Source organism: Paralichthys olivaceus, chromosome 24 (genome assembly GCF_024713975.1).
Source record: "Paralichthys olivaceus isolate ysfri-2021 chromosome 24, ASM2471397v2, whole genome shotgun sequence".
NCBI lineage: Eukaryota > Metazoa > Chordata > Actinopteri > Pleuronectiformes > Paralichthyidae > Paralichthys > Paralichthys olivaceus.
The window spans coordinates 2,961,372-2,971,473 of record NC_091116.1 but is presented as its reverse complement, the minus strand read 5'-3'; the positions used below and the strand labels follow the sequence as shown (position 1 = coordinate 2,971,473).

The following is a 10,102-nucleotide window of genomic DNA, read 5'->3' as shown; positions in this document are numbered from 1 at the left end:
TTAGTTAATGTTATTATTATTATTATTATTATTTATTTATTTTTTTTCCCTTTTAGGGATGAAGGCAAGAGTTGGCCTATGGGGTCTGTTCTGGGAGGGGGGTGGGTTTGGGTGAAACCTGAAGTTCTACTGCTGTTATTGACGCTGTGAACTGTATATGAAAAATGCAAATAAATAAACTGTTTAAAAAAAAAAAAATCAGAGGTTTAGAGGTAAATCACAAAAGATTTCTGCAGTGATAAATGCAATTATCTTAAAACAGTTCTTAAAACAGATCAGATCATTATAGCAGGTGATTTCAATATTCATGTAGATGTTGCCAATGACAGCCTTAGTTCAGCATTTAAATCAATAATAGACTCGATTGGTTTCACTCAACATGTGAATCAACCGACCCACTGCCTGAATCACACTCTTGATCTTGCCCTGACATATGGCATTGACATAGAAAATATAACTATTCCAACAGAACCCTCTTCTGTCTGACCATTTTTTACTTACATTTGAATTCAGAATTGTTAATTACGTCAATTCTGGACGGAAATTCTATTATAGTCGATGTCTATCCGACAAAACTGTTCACAAATTTAAAGAACTGCTCCCCTCTTCCCTTCCCTCTCAGCCATGTGTCAGTACAATACAAGAAGATTATCAAAACCTTACTCCCACACTAGTTGATAACTTTGTAAATAGTACTGCAGCCTCACTAAAAACAGCACTTGAAGCTGTCGCCCCATTAAAAAAGAAGAAAGTAAGTCAGAGGAGATTAGCTCCATGGTATAATTCCCAAACGCACGTTCTAAAACGGACATCGCGGAAGCCAGAAAGGAAGTGGCATTCCACCACTCGCCAAGACTTCCACCTAGCCTGGAAGAATAGCCTTATAAATTACAAAAAAGCACTTAGAAATGCCCGAACCTCTTAATATTCATTACTAATAGATGAAAATAGGAACAACGCCAGGTTCCTCTTCAGCACTGTAGCCAGGCTGACAGAAAGTCACACCTCTACTGACCCATCTATTCCTCTAGATCTGAGAAGCAATGACTTCATGAGCTTCTTCACTGATAAAATTACAACCATCAGGGATAAAATCCACCACCTCCTCTCAGTGAATAACACTGATACATTGTTTGGTCCTGAAACCATAGCACCAGATTTATGTCTAAACAAATTTTACTCTATTGATCTTCCTGAACTGACCTCGTTAGTTTCATCATCTAAACCAACTACTTGTCAGCTGTTCCAACTAGACTTTTTAAAGAAGTCCTCCCCCTAATTGACCGTTCCATTTTAAATCAGATTAATATGTCTTTGCTAACCTGCTACGTACCACAGGCTTTTAAGGTAGCCGTTATTAAACCTCTGCTTAAAAAGCCTACGCTTGATTCAGAGGTTTTAGCTAACTCTAGACCCATATCCAACCTGCCCTTCATTTCCAAAATCCTAGAAAAAGCCGTTGCTAACCAGCTGTGTGGTTACTTAGATAGTAACGGTTTATTGGAAAAATTTCAGTCAGGATTTAGAACCCATCACAGCACAGAAACAGCACTATTGAGAGTCACCAATGACTGTGGCCCGATCCTGCAGGTCTGCCCTCTACAATATCCGCAGGATCCGGTCTTTCTTCACAAAAGACGCAACGCAACTCCTGGTCCAAGCGCTGGTCATCTCCCGCCTGGACTACTGCAACTCCCTCTTGGCTGGACTCCCAGCCTCTGCAGCTAAACCGTTGCAGCGTATCCAGAACGCTGCAGTGCGCCTCGTTTACAATCTTCCCAAATTGTCCCATGTGACCCCCCTCCTCCGTGACCTCCACTGGCTTCCTGTTGGGGCCAGCATCCGATTCAAGATGATGGTGCTGGCCTTCAAGGCCGTCAATGGAACTGCACCTGTCTACCTCCAAACACTAGTCAGACCACATGCCCCAGCGAGAGCACTTTGCTCATCTACATCAGCTGGCCGACTAGTACCCCCATCACTGAGAGCAAGCAAAGCCCGCTCAGCGAAGTTGTGACTCTTCTCTGTTTTAGCACATCAGTGGTGGAACAAACTCCCGACCAATGTCAGGACAGCGGAATCGCACTCCATCTTCCGCAAAAGACTCAAGACTCATTTGTTCAGACTTCACCTCGACCTTGCATAGCATGACTCCCGAGAACCGGAGATGAAGCTGAAACAGCGCCAAAATTTTCAGTGGCCGGGAGGGGCATTACGTCTATAGTAGTTTAGCACTACCATAGACAATGAATGGGAATGTGTTTAGGGCCGTTTAGCTAAACAATCCACGGCTGCTGCGTGGGAGACCGGGGTCAATTCCCAGATGGAGAGGAACATATTTTTTACATAAAATGTCGAGAATTTCCTGTGAAAGTGAAAAAAATAAAAAAAACTGAATCCACACCTGCATCCACATTAAATGGGTTCCTCCCCTTCCATTCATCAAGTTTGGTAGAAAAAGGTTAATTAATTTTTTTAGTAATCTGGCAAACAAATAAACCAATAAACAAACAGAGGTAATAAATGGATCTTTCCAGTTATCTTCATCTGGTGAAACACCTTTTGTCACCACCAGTTCAACCAGCGAAACACAGTTTAAGACTGGTCGATGTTTTCAGCAGAGGATCTAGAAAAGAGGGATTGTAGAGGAGGAAAAGATGTTTTCCATCTCATACATTATTATCTATTTTCTCAGGGTACTTTGTAAAAGACGAATAGAAGAAATATCATCTGAAAGAGGACAACAGTTTTGCTCTACTTCCACTGAATGTTGCTTGGACAGAACCACTTCTTCCAACTGTCTGATCAAAGTTTTCATGACTTGTTCAGAATATTTTATATAAATAATATATTGATATAGATATATAAATTGTATAGATAATATCAATATACCTCTAGTAGCTGGGTTGAAGAAGACTGTGACTGTGTTGCTCCTCTTCATTGGAGGGATGAACACAAGAACAGCGAGATACTGTAGTGTGTTGGAAATGATGTTTACAATAAAACTCGAGGAACCTGTTGTTCACAATAAATTAAACAAATTAATAATTTCTTTTAAAGTCACACTGTCCCGTTGACCAAATAATTGACACACTTTTCAGTGGAACTACTTTCTACCAAGAAATGTTCTCTTTCCAGCATCACAGGGGTCGGACACTCACTGATGAGAGGCGTCCACCTGGTGATGGGCAGCAGGTTGTTCATGATGAGCAGGATGAGGGTCATCTTGAAGGAGGAGCGGTTTGGGGCCCAATAATACTCAAGATTAGCCGTATGAAACATCTTACTGTGTGGTTGTTCAGGTATATGAGGGGCAGAGGAGATCTCAGCATGTAGATTCCTGAAAAGATCAATGGTTCAGTTACAACCAGTATACTACTGTTTACTTCCTCTATTTACTTTGTATTCCATTTACATGCTGAAAAACACATATGGGTCACAGTGTAGAAATTGTTAAATAAAACTTTTGACTGTCCTTTCACTTTGCTGGGGACAGTGGAGGGGGCTGAGGCCTTAAGACAACAAGACAACAAAAGACTTTATTTGTACACATTCACATGGATAGATATAATCTTTTTTTTTTTTTTAGAGTTTATTAGTCTAAGCCAAGAAATATATCCTATATATCATCAAAAATCATGTACAAATACAGTAACAGAAAATCACAGAGATGGATGTAATTTAATATAAAAAACAAAGAGACACTGTGACACATACATCTGCCCGTTATTTATCTGGTCTTTAGTCAAACAGTCTCTTACCTTTGCTGTATAAAACACCTCACATGTGTAAAGTAGTTGTAGAGCAACATCTGCTGTAGTTTGTTGTTCTTCAGTCACTGAAGTTAAAGGAAAAGTCAAGTAAGAAAGACAGATGAAGCTGAAACAGCGCCATAATGTTCAGTCGCCGGGACGGGCATTACCTCCATAGTGATTTAACACTACCATAGAGAATGAATGGGAAGGTGTTAGGGACGTTTAGCGCAGAAGGCCTGTGTTCGATTCCCAGCAATAGACTATTTTTAGCCAATTTTTTGTATTTCGAAAGTTGAGCAGATGTAATGTCAACATGTACTTCTGGAATTGGTTTATTTGTGTAACAGACAATGAAAACCATTTAAAACTTTTTTCTTGAAATATCACTTTTGTAATAACAAGATAGTAAAGTGGGCCTTTTCATGTTTTGAAAAATTTGTGGCAATGACATTGACTTGAAATTGAGAGCAGGCACTGCAAGTCAGAACTGTTCATCAATAGGCAACACAAGCACAGCATTCTGTTTACACGGTATATTTTAGAAGCTCATAGAATCAAGACTGTTCCCTTCAAGTCTAAATCACATGCTTTTAGCCCCACCCTGCCCGAGGTGTGAGTTGTTGGGCCATGAAGAGGTATATTGTTATCGTGGTAAAAGGCTCAAAGTTAACTAGGAAGTGATTCTGAGATTTACACACTTCCAGCATTACCAATAATTCTTTCAAAATGACTTTACAAGCGTGGATACGTCATGAGCCATAGTCATCCATAGTTATGCTGCTATAGGCTTAGACGGCTGGGGGATCACCCATCAGGCACCAGAAACCAGCACCTTCTCTCTTCTCTCTCTGCCTTGTTTATTTTATTGTATCTTATTACATGTCTCTAATTCCTTGGGTCTTCTCCTCCCCTCCTTCCATGCTGTGCGGCTCTCTGGAGCCCATCCTGGCTCGGGTCCTGATGAGGGATGGACCTAGTGAGGTCACCGGTTTGTCGCAGGGCTAACATGGAGGGTCATGCAACCACCAGCACTCTCACCTGAGGACCTCTCACCTTTGGAGCCATGTTCACTACTACTACTGGGCATGTTGGACCATGAGGGAGGTAGGGGTGCCCGGAGGGACCAACACGCCCTTGGAAGACCATGCCAACATCCACGTGGAGATTCCCGGGCTGGATTCAAGCCCATGACCAGAGACTGTGACTCCACCCCCCCTTTATTTCCTTTTGTTCCCCTATATATATTTTTTTTCTCCACTCACCCCAACCAGTACTGGCAGAGGCTGTTGATAGATACATGTAGGGAAAGTAGATTTAGTTCTCATGGCCAATGTGTTTGATGTGCAAGTGCTGTCAAATATATACAGAATATATCCTTGCTGGCCCATCCACTGCAGACAGAGAGGGGAAAGCTGACATGGAGCTCCGGGATCCCCTCCGTCTCCTGTTTATAATGCATGAAAATCTAACTTAACTGATTAAAGCTTTTGACAAGACCAGTTGATGCAGTCCTAGATGCCGGTTTTTTGCCGCCGACTTGTTGATGCCTTTTGAGTACACTGTAACAAAATTTCCTGTTAAATTACAGTAAAGTACTGGCAGCTACAGTTGCCAGCTTGAAACTGTTATTCTACAGTGTACCTACTGTGATCTACAACAACAGTTTAGTACTGTAAAAATATTACAGTACTGTGCTGTATGGAAAATAAACATTACAGTATTATACTGTCAGCTCTTTGGTTGCAATTATACTGTTATTTTACAGTTCCTACAGTATTCTCCATTAACAACTTATTACTGTTAATTTGTACAATGTGATCTTCACAATGATATGAACAAATGATTTAAAAGTTGTACATTTAAAAATGAAAACCCCTGAAATAATAATAATAATAATAATAAATTAAAATAGCTACCACAGAAATGGCTCAGACAAGAGATGGCCTTACAACATTAAGCATTTATTAAAGCTGAACATTTTCAGTATCTACAAAATCCATAAAAACACCATTACTACTTGGTTGTCAGAATTTTTCTTGAACTATGACAAGTGATGGCTAACATTACATTCATTAAACTTTGTACTTTCCTCCCCGGGTCAAAATTGACCAGGTCTGGTTTGACTGTTTGCAAAGCATATGAGTACAAATTATCAGCCAATTCAACTTCATTTAACCTTACTGCTAGTTTTTTTCCTTCCTCCTTCACCCAAAGACAACAGTTGGGTTAAAGTCACTGCATCAAATGCATAGCAGCTAGGAAAACTAAGTAAAATCTAACTTAATTTCACACATTCCGTTAACAATAACATATCAAACAGGCTCTCAACAATGGTAAGCCCAAAAGTGAACCTGGACATCTGAGACAGAGGGACTGAACTATACTGGCTTAATAAAGCCCCACTCAAAGTCCATCAAATTTTTTAGTAGAGTGGCCACATGGGGATTCACCGTTGTTGCCTTTTTGTGGACCAGCTTCCCCGTCTTCTTTGATACCACCTTCTTCTGGCTGGTCTTTCTTCCCCTCTCAGGATTAATCCCAATGAGGCGCCTAAAATGTAATAATAGAAAAAGTATATAAGATATTAGGTATGGTAAGTAAAGATAATTTTTGCATTAATATGGAACACTATCACATTAATTGAATAAAAAATGAAAATGTCTTTTTATGATAATGACCCCTGTGTCTCATAATTATGAGAGAATGATCTAAAACTATTTATGAGAAACAAAACATTCATGATCCAGGATTACAAGAATTCGTATCATCTGGCGTCGCTTGTCAGGAGCAGGTCTCTTGCTGTTGGCAATGGCTGACTGCACTTCCTCTGGCATTTTATCCCATGGGACGTCAAAGGTTTTATGCAACTTACTGGATATGTTGGCTGATTGTCTTAGGCTGTGCGAAGTACATGGTGTTGAAGGTTCTGAAGAGCTTGACAGAGATGAAATGCTGGACAGTGAAGATGAAGAGCAAGGCAATGGACTAGAGAGCGAAGTCAGACTTGTATGTGTTGAGTCATCGGGCAAGACTTGTAGATCAAGTGTGACTGTAGTAGATTCTACAACACATGGAAATAAAATATATTATTATTATCACTATTTCACAATATTTGCCACATATGCATGCAAACTCATATCATAAACACTGGAGATTGTGAATTTGTATGGCAATTCCATTTATTTTTTTGAATAGACGTTAAGCTAGAGTAAAATAATAAAAACTGTATAGTCTGTGGCCAGCCCAAATCACTACTTCATTCTGCGTTCATTCCATATGTCAGCTGAGTGTAAACTTTCTTGTTTTTGACCAAGTACTGCAGCTTTAACTGGACATGAAAACACTATATTGATAATACTTACCTATTTTGAATGCCTCCAGAAGTTTCCTTTGCTGGATAACAGGCAAGAGATCTTTGAGGTCATCCTGCTGCACGTATTTGAGGTCCTCTGTTGATTCCACACCCGAGATTTCAAGTGCTGTGATGATCTGTTTTTGAGTATCCTCAGACAAATTGGGCAAAGTCTTATGGATGATGACCTTTATTTCATCACCAATGGATGACATGAATCTAAAATGTTGGGACAGAATGATGAAGAGTTAGCAAAGACATACCCCAAACTGATACTCAGGCGGTGGGTAGTGATCAAGGAGCTCTGCTTGACTGACACAGTAGTGGGCATATATATATTAAGAAACAACTATGAGTTTGCATGTGCCTGACATGTGCAAATGTATTCCTGCAGGTTTTACCACATATGTTGCAAATAATCATGTTTTAACTACAGGCCTTCACAGCAAAAAAATCTTTAACTAGTCAACTAACCTTTAGCTGCTGTATATCACATTAGTGCATATTTGAAGCTACTTTTTAGCTTTTTGCATCAACCTGCATAACAAGCTTCTCCCTATAAACTTGAAAAAGTAAAACAACAAATTGTAAAATAGAACCTTGTAGCCCACCTTAATTAGATCTGACTACAAATCAAATGCCCAAGCCAACTAATGCTAAGTTAAGCAATGTGCTTCAACAGAAAGCTAAACTTTTGTCCACATAGTTGCTAAATGAGTTACGTATGCTAGGGTGTGGCACGTACTTTTGACCCAATCTTTTCGGTAAAAAACAGTCAATAAAATGTTAATCCAACACAAAATCACATCAGCATTATGCTGACATTTGCAAGATCATATTTACCTTCTTAAGAAAGCCACGGAGACAGGATGGATGAGGGTGCTCTGCGCAGTTGACGAGAGAACGGTGTGGAAAACAGCAGGTGATGCCTCTTGTGCTCCATCCAGTTTGGTGCTTTCAGTATAAGAGTCCGGATGAAAAGTAATTTTTCATCTTCTTGTTATTGTGTCCTCAATCTCAAATAAACAGACTGATGTGTAGGCCTATTTTTAATTTCATTTAATGTTTTATTTTGCTCAGATGAACTATTAAACGGACCGAAGATCAAGTCTGATTTAAAGTGAAACTGAAAAATAAATAAATACTGTACTATACTGTAGGATTACAGGTAGTTTTCTGTAAAAAATAAATAAATACTGCTTTTTACTGTAAGATTTTACAGTAGCTTGCTGTTAATATTTTGTTCCTCAAAAACATCAGAATTTACAGTATTCAACTGTATTAATGGAAAACAGTACACTACTGTGCAAAATATCCAGTATTTTTACAGTAATTTGTTACAGTGTACCTGTAGAGGGCTCCGATATGGATGATACTTCATCCTGTTGCCCCTCCATAGGTGTTTCTTTAGTTGTCTGGAGATATTAATGACAGATATCAGACTGATGAAATCAAGTAAAAATAAATGTTCTAATATAGTCAATATCTTTCATGTGTGCATGTGGCAGTGTAGATGTATTTCACTAAATCTAAATGAATTTGAATTACTGTATTTAATGCAGTATAAATTATGTTAACGACAAAGCAAGATGGACTATATGTTTATGTATGTGAATTTTTGTATGGTAAGAGCATGTCCTTTATGAGAACTATCAGTTATACAAAGAATCATTTTGACCACCTTGCATTTCCACGGCCAGTCTGATTCACCATAATTATAGGTGATCTCCTCTCCTGGACTTATGTCACGTTTTGCAAACAAACACAGATGGGGCTTCCCTTCCACTGTCAAGTACTTCATCTTGGCATTGGGATTCATATGGTTGTCATTTACGAGCCTTCCAAGTGACCCATCCTCTTTTGCTGCATCAACACTACAAAAGCAAAGATAACACATTATTACAAATTGTAATTTGGCAATATAAATTTGCCTGACTTAGAAGCCTTCCCTCAACAATATAGTCTGAAAACTGGCTTACTGCCATTCCAACTGGCACGTGCATGGTCAATTGCAATCACCGATGTCTCAGCGTGCAAGAGAGCAGCATTAGGCCATGTCACAATAACTTGAGCTGAGTCTTGCAGCATATAACGAAATTCTCCCCAAACAAGGAAGAGGGAAACACAGAAATAACTTAACCTATTACATGTAAGAATTAAAAGTAGTTTGTAAAGAATTGTTTTGCTGTATTGAGAGCCCTGTCTGACATTAACAGATAATTTATTCAAGCTGAGAAGTGCACCACCAGTGATGATGATTCCCAGACTGAGTGAGGTTGTGACGATGTGTAATTACTTGCCAAAAAGTCCTTTTTTATGAAGTTACAACTAATCAAACACATTCCTGCACATGCCTAAACATGTTTAAACACATTAGCAGCAGTGTTCAAACATTGTAAGTGAAAGAAGTTTGACTTCTGACCCAGCTCCGAAAGCTGCCTGAAATGGACCACACTAAATGTCTGATTACTAGCAGCCAGTTTGTGCTAGGGTGGAAAGCTTATATCTGTTGGGAAGAGGAGAGTCTAATCTTTATTTTGGTGTACAAAGGCAAAATTAAGCAAAATGTTTCTAGCTGTCAGCACTGGTGTACCAGGCGATGTACAAGTTCTTACCCCTTTTGCAAAATAACTTCCACAAAATTCCACCCCCCCAACCGAACTCCACTCCTCGCCCGCTCTCCGCTTCCCCAACGGGCGCTGACCTTCGGGGACGTGTGCATTTATCAGACCCGTGGTGCCCCGGCTGCTTTGGTGACACTAGATGACCTCGAACTGATCACTGGCCCTCGTGGTGGCGACGTCTCATTCGAATGTCTGCCCTATCAACTTTCAATGGTACTTTTTGTGCCTACAATGACCACAGGTAACGGGGATTCAGGGTTCGATTCCGGAGAGGGAGTCTGAGATAAATTATTATTAAATTATTGATGACCATATACAACAAAGAATGACATAATGTGCCACACTCACGGCTGATGAAGGGCTGGATGCTG

The 10,102-nt window shown here is 39.7% G+C and overlaps 1 long non-coding RNA gene across 1 annotated transcript; it reads right to left on the bottom strand.

The window, feature by feature from the left end:
* Nucleotides 1-5,695: 5,695 nt before the first annotated feature.
* Nucleotides 5,696-8,238, bottom strand: LOC138407064 (uncharacterized). Its single transcript, XR_011240497.1, has 4 exons — nucleotides 7,951-8,238; nucleotides 7,118-7,326; nucleotides 6,628-6,816; nucleotides 5,696-6,305 (listed from the first exon to the last, which is right to left on the bottom strand). It is a non-coding gene; the product is annotated as an uncharacterized lncRNA (long non-coding RNA).
* Between the last annotated feature and the right edge of the window lie 1,864 nt (nucleotides 8,239-10,102).